The sequence below is a fragment of the Cornus florida genome, unplaced genomic scaffold, assembly GCF_030987335.1.
Source record: "Cornus florida cultivar Cherokee Brave unplaced genomic scaffold, ASM3098733v1 CherokeeBrave_3.0.0_Hap2_Chr06, whole genome shotgun sequence".
NCBI lineage: Eukaryota > Viridiplantae > Streptophyta > Magnoliopsida > Cornales > Cornaceae > Cornus > Cornus florida.
Genome location: NW_026775576.1, coordinates 67,011,949 through 67,019,280, shown reverse-complemented (window position 1 = coordinate 67,019,280; position 7,332 = coordinate 67,011,949). Strand labels below are relative to the sequence as shown.

General features: G+C 32.9%; 1 long non-coding RNA gene across 1 annotated transcript; it reads right to left on the bottom strand.

The window, feature by feature from the left end:
- Window positions 1-3,183: 3,183 nt before the first annotated feature.
- Window positions 3,184-3,732, bottom strand: LOC132314903 (uncharacterized). Its single transcript, XR_009483539.1, has 2 exons — window positions 3,665-3,732; window positions 3,184-3,569 (listed from the first exon to the last, which is right to left on the bottom strand). It is a non-coding gene; the product is annotated as an uncharacterized LOC132314903 (long non-coding RNA).
- Between the last annotated feature and the right edge of the window lie 3,600 nt (window positions 3,733-7,332).

The following is a 7,332-nucleotide window of genomic DNA, read 5'->3' as shown; positions in this document are numbered from 1 at the left end:
TTGATCTTGTCACATTAATGTTTCCCTTTGAAAGAATTATAGGAATACCATAGCAGTGTGCTCATTTCAGAGCAAATAACTCGATATAATTCTATAAAGATGATTTAGTCAACAAGACATGCTTTATCACATCTTAATTTTTGGTACCTTGTGCGTCTAAAAAGAATTTACATAATAAAGGGAAAGATTAGATGTCGAGATATTAATTACAAGAAAACCTATTTCACTCAAAAGGGCTACAAGTTAGTGTGATATCTTGGCACTTTGAGGGAGTGACGGTGTTAAAATTCATTGCAGATATTCAAAACGTGTCTACACAAGTAAGAGGCATCACAGGCGAAAATGTAAGAATGAGATTGAATCACTATCAAATATAAAATGGTAAATGATTCTTTGGTAGGTTTTCTCTAACCTATTTGTTAGTCGAAGAGTTTCTATCAATTGACGTAGTAGATCTACAAGATCAAGGACGAATCCAGGAATTGTCAACGAGGTGAGCTAATATTTCTTTGGGTGGGCTAATACTAGTAATAATTTTATTTTATTTAAACTGAGCTTAAATAAAAACAATAAAAATAAAAATTTGGTGTCTTGAGCCCACCCCTAAATCCGCCAGTGTACAGGATCCACATCTGAACTTATCCACTACATCAAGTGGGTAAAAATTCATAATTTACATTGTTCGCCCAAGAGATGTATATGGTATGATAGGTACAAATACAATACGAGATGATGGAGTGCAATGGAAGATGTGGTAGCAATAAATTAGAATTTGCTTCACTTATTTTGGTGACATCACTTACCTTTAGATCATTTAACACCCGACTCCTTTGAGCATGAATAATAATCATAATACATTCTCCTGTTGCGGGAGAAACAATTCAATGTTATATATTTGGGAGAAAAACTGTCTTGATAATTTTGTTTGTTCAATTAGAGAACCATTTGGATGTTGTACAGATTAATGGAAGTGTTTCTTTATGATGATTGATCTTGTCACATTAATGTTACCCTTCGAAAGAATTATAAGAACGCTATAGCAGTGTGCTCATTTCAGAGCAAACAACTCAATATAATTCTATAAAGATCATTAGTCAACAAGATATGCTTTATCACATCTTAATTTTTGGTACCTTGAGCGTCTAAAAAGAATTTACATAATAAAGGGAAAGATTAAATGTTGAGATATAAATTTGCAAGAAAACCAATTTCACAACGCTATAGCAGTGTGCTCGTTTAGCATAGCTTTTACTTATACTTTTATAGAGAAGAAGAAGAGAAGTATAAGCTATCACTTCTATACGGCTTATTTGATAGTGTTTGAGAATTGTATTTTAGAAGAGCTTTTAATGTTAGGAGAATTTTTTTGTCTGTTTGATAAAATGCTTACTAAAGCTCTTCTACTACTAATATAACTAATTTGCCCTTAGATGAAATAAGGTTCCAAACACTAACCAATGAAATAAGGTTCCAAACAATGACCATCCCAACAACTGTAACCAAAACTATGATATTAACAAACATATCGTTTATGAAAGAATAAAATATGTTACACATCCATCGTGAAAATGATTTTAAAATTATTTCTTTTACATTGTTGTTGTCTATAAAATGATCTAAATAACATTCTTCTGCATTTTTTATTAATTTCACTATAAGGAAGTCATTCATACAGTTAATTATTTAATTATTTTTCTTTCTTTCGGTTTTTTCAACATAATATATGTAACTCATTTTATAAATTCTTTCTTCTATATTGTATTGAGTTTTTTTTTTTTAAAATACAACGCTTTACATATAAGTTCACCTATCTTTCAATTCAATTTTGAGGTGAAAAAAGGAAGAAGCTAAAAATGGAAGGATTTTTTTATTCTTCATTTTTTTTTTTTGGTTAGTACATCGTGGTTGCCATAGAAAGATGCCATTATATATATGTTCATTTTGATGTAAAAAAAAGAAGCTAAAGATGGAAAGTATTTCCCAATTCAATTTCTATGTGAAAAAAAAGCTAAAGATGAAAAGATTTCTTTGTTCTTCATATTTTTTGGTTGACCGTGGTTATGTAAGTTGAAAGAGTCATTAGCCCGACTTATGGAGTTTATTTTCGTAACTATCATTAAGTAAATCATATAAAATATACACATATATTACTTGTATATACCCACAGATTCGCAAAGCTAAAAGAAAATAAAATTGAAGGCAAAAACATATAATGGTAACGTATATGAGAAAAAGAGAAAACAAAAAACCAAAATCTAGAATGAAACGAAATATAAATTGCAATAGCAATAAATAAATAAATATATATTGTTCTCACTCATCGTTCGTTAAAATCTAACAAATCTGATTCATGATAAAACTTAAAATACTACTGTATTGAGTTATTTGTCCACTGGAAAAAAATACGGAGTATCTAGCTTTGAAATCTTGAGGATGAGAAAAAAGAGAGGAGGAACCTGCTGCTATGTGAAATTGTGAACCAGATGAAAGAGACAATCTGTGATGCGATTAGGTTTCTTTACATATATAGGGATACCAATAGAATATTTTATTTTTTGTTCACAAATATGGAGGGCACGCTTGGTATTTTGAAAGTTTCTTTAAACCCTTTAACAGCTTCCCATGTCTTTAAAAAAAGAGCGTTTAAGAAAAGCTGTGGGTACCCAGCTTCTCCAAAACACTCTTCTAAGACTTAAAAGCTCTTTTAAAAAATTAGTCAAAAACTACTCAAAACAACTTCCAACCCCAAAAAGCTAAAAGTAGCGTTTCAAAAACCAATCCAAACGGGTCCTGAGGGCTACAAGTTGTTTGATATCTTGGCACTTGAGGGAGTGACGGTGTAGAATTCGTTGCAGATACTGTCCACTTTGTTCTGCATATTTTGTTCACGATTTTCAAAACGTGTTTACACAAGTAAGAGGCATCACAGACGGAAATATATGAATGAGATTGAATCAGGAAAATGATTCTTTGGCCAGTTTCTCTAACCAATTTGTTAGCCTGAGAGTTTTTATCCATTGACGTGTTTCTATCCATTGACGTAATAGATCTACACGATCCACACCTGAACTTATCCACTACATCAAGTGGATAAAAACTCCCTCGTTTACATTGCTCGCCCAAGAGATGTATCTAATATGATGGGTACAAATACAATACCAGCCAATGGAGTGTAATGGAAGATGTGGTAACAATAAATTAGAATTTGCTTCACTTATTTTGGTGACATCACTTACCTTTAGATCATTTAACACACCACTCTTATGTTGAGCATGAATAATAATTATAATGCACTCTCTTGTTGCAGGAGAAACAATTCAATGCTCTATATTTTCTATGAGAGAGTGTAACTAGCAGAAAATGGCAGACTACATAGATATTTACGTTCTATATTAGCGACAACAAAGCATCAAAATTACTATACATTGCCAGCCTAAGAGGAGTATCTAGGATAATACTGCCACCTTCTATGATAGAAGTGGCGATTCGATGTCATCTACATTAGCCTCCAAATCATTCTCTGGTGGTGCTTCTGGTTTTAGCATCCAAGCACAACTGAGGGCAATCACCTGAGATGATGAATAGTGCAGTCATGTTGTGTGTTTGTTGTGTGTGTGTGTGTGTGTGTTTGTGTGTATGTGTGAGAGAGAGAGAGAAGGCTTACCATGCATGACGATGCACAGATAATACTAAAACCTTTGCAGTCGAAAGGCGCATTGTTGGACAGGAACAATGCTGAGACAACATATAGTCAATAGTTAGGCAAGTTAGTTGAAATGGTTCTGATGTTCAACTGAAACAAACAGAAAAATCAACTTACATGTCAATGGACTTATTGCAAGTGGTGATAACTGTTGGGAAACGTATTAGTTTTAGAAACTTTTCGAGGGATTTTCATTCACAGATCTTGATTCATCACATAGAGACAAGTTTTATGCAAAAATAAAATATGATGTATCATTCAATTAACTGATTGAATACTTACATCAAAGGTCTAAGTAAACATATAAATCTTTCCTCTAAAATGAATGTTCTCACTTATTGTAGATCCCTTAGATCTGCCTTCTCCTTGGATCTCCATCTTTTTAGTACTTGTTTTGCCTTTAGGAATCACTCATAAGCCTCCATGAATGACCTTGGAAAACTTGGCTTGTGGGAGCCTCCATTAGATGAGAACACTAACCCTAATTTTCTAGAGAGAGAAAATATATTCATTTTTTCTTCTTCCAAAAATCACCCCTAAAATATACATAGACCATGTATATATATAAGTAACATAAAGAAAAAGAAAATGAAATAATAATCCTTCTCAATCTCTAATTCACATGTCTCAAATCTAATAGGATTTCAATATCAAGTTGGGCTATGAGTGAGAATCCTTTGGACTTATTATTTTATTAACTACAATGAATTAATAATTAGCCCGGTCCATGAACCCAATTCAATTAATTCATAAATTAATTTCTACTCCACTAAAATAAATTAATTGAACTCTAATTAAATAATAAATAACCTCTAAGTCAATGTTGCACTTTGACCCCTTTATGCATAATTAGTTATCGAATAAATAAAGCCATCAATCCGACTACTTAATTAATATATTTATTTTGGTACCTTTGATTATTTCTGACTCGATCACAATAAAACATTTATTTGACAAAAATAATAATTTAAATAAATAAATATATAATAAATTATTTTGTCTAAAAATACACGAAGGCCTTCGAATTTACTTTGTGATCAACCATAATCAATACAAAATAAATACAAGTAACAATGATGCAAATATTGAAAATATAATTCTCTAACTATTAATTAAATAACTACCCAAAGTGTCGATTTAAGGATCCTGAAGTATTCGCCGAACAAATCAAAGTAATTATTAATTAATAAAAGAATTTATACTTTTTTCATACTTAAGAGTCAAATGCCATGACGGTGATAGGGAGCAATTGCATACGACGGCTCTCGCAATATATCTCAACCTAAAGCGGATCCAGTTCAAGTCTTAATTAATTATGAGTCCATCCATAATTACCGATTATGAATAATTTCTGATTACTATTTATATTCATGTATTGATCGCCATCACATACATATATAAATATCTCTTGTATTCAAATGGATATTATCAATTCCATAATGAATTGAAACATAATACATTGAATTCATCAATTGTATAAATCATAAATATTTCAGATACGTCAGGAACATATGTCACTTTAATCCAAACAGAAATTTGCTATGTCAGGGCATATAAATCCCAACAATAACAAACTTGATATTGATTCCACACCAGCAATAAACCCTTGTGCTCTCCCCTGTGATTCACATTGGATTTAGAAGGATAGAAGAATGTGAAGTATGTGAAAGTAAATGGTGTACTACTTGACAAAGAACACCTTCCAAATATATATATAGATACACACGAGTGGAATTGACGTCATCATAATATCATTAATATGAGTTTTATGTGGCGACAACATCAATCCTTAATCTCCTATCATTATTCTTTAATTTAACTTTTTAGTTTTTCAAAAAATAATCATGATACTCTGATTGAAGAACTGTAACACTCCCACATTTTCCACGTATAAGTTGATCAGGCTTATACACGAAAAATGAGGGATATCAAAAACAATTGGTAATATACAAGTATGGAATACAAGATGATAATAATAAAAGAACTTAGACAGGAAAGGAAAACTCGATAACAAAACATCCATCCATCCTTTATTAAATACAATACTCCGTTATACAACTTGGAAATCCTATGTCAAAGATCCCTAAATATAAACCTGAAAGTTCAACGTCGGAAGTAAATAAAACTGAAAACAAAATAATATATAAAACTTTTACCTTGGATAAGACCGTAAGAGTAGATGAGTTCGGATGGTGGTCCCACACTACTAAGCCTCAACCTGGAAACGGGTACTGACCGTGTCCTAAAATAACAACAATGATGGGTCAACCCCACAAGCAAGTCCTCTCTACTATGACCCAAATCAGAGAATCAAATAAATTAATCATTAATACTCGGCAGTATATTATACCTGTATACACCCTAATGAAACTATACCATGTATAATATGACCTCAACCAGAATAGACGGTGATCACTTAAACTCACACGAGATGGTTTAGTGTCTCCTTTCCCTATCTGGGAAATCAGCTATTAATACATGGTGCACAGTACCGACAACACAGACTATGAGTCCTACACAGTGGTAACACATCTCAAGGTACTAATGAATATACTGAGCTTATCACTTTGCAACACATGCCAATAATATTAAACCACATACCCCGACAGTCACTCAGCTGTCTATGGCAACGAATGCGTAAGGTATAAATGAGTCTAAACTTATTAGTCAGCTCACATGGTTCTATATGGCAACACATCCATATAATATAAATGTGACATAATTTATTTAGCAGTCCATTTATTACCTGAAATGTACATAGCATAATAGTAATGATTTATATATCATTAACAACATAAATAATCCAGTAATATACAACGGACAATTTATATGAATCAAATTATATAATCATTTCATTTAACATTAAATAACAACACAATTATTATTCAAATATGCCATTACATTAATTACATCTGTTTCATAGCGATCCATACTGTAAATGATACAATTAATGTTTAGAAATATTAATCAGACCTAATAATAATTAACGGGTAAAAATAATAATTAAAAGTCCCGTAAATCCCGAAAACATCAACCCAAGGCTCAAAATTTAAAGTTTAAGGCTCTGAAAATTACAAAACAGTCCCTAGGGGTATTCTGGACATTTCCAGCAACTGTAGAGGTCCTACACGCGCCTCCCTAAGCTTCCCCCACGCGCTGCCACCTTCCCCACTCTCACACGCGCATTTAGAGTTTGCCACGCGCTTACACGCGCCCCCACGCGCGTCTGGCATCAGCCACGCGCGCAATAATGCGTCCTGCTGACGCGGCGTGTGCTGGTTGGTCAATTGTACCGTTTCTCTGTGGGCGCGCTACACTGGATTGATCTCAATGATCATCCTTTAATCCAACGGTTCTTGAATTACGTGTATCCTATTATTGTATACTATGCTACATAGAATCAATCTAGTGGTCAAAAGCTAATCCAATGGCCGTTGATGTAGGTGCATAGGAACCCTTGTGCGCTGCCTCACACCGGATTACTCCGGTTGTCTTCCCCACTGCCGGTGACCGGAATCTCGCCGGAAAATTAGCCGGAAATTACAGAAAAATCCCGAAAAATTCCAGAATATTCTAGAAAATTTCCCAAATCCTTAAATAATTATTTTTAGCTATATTTTAATTACATA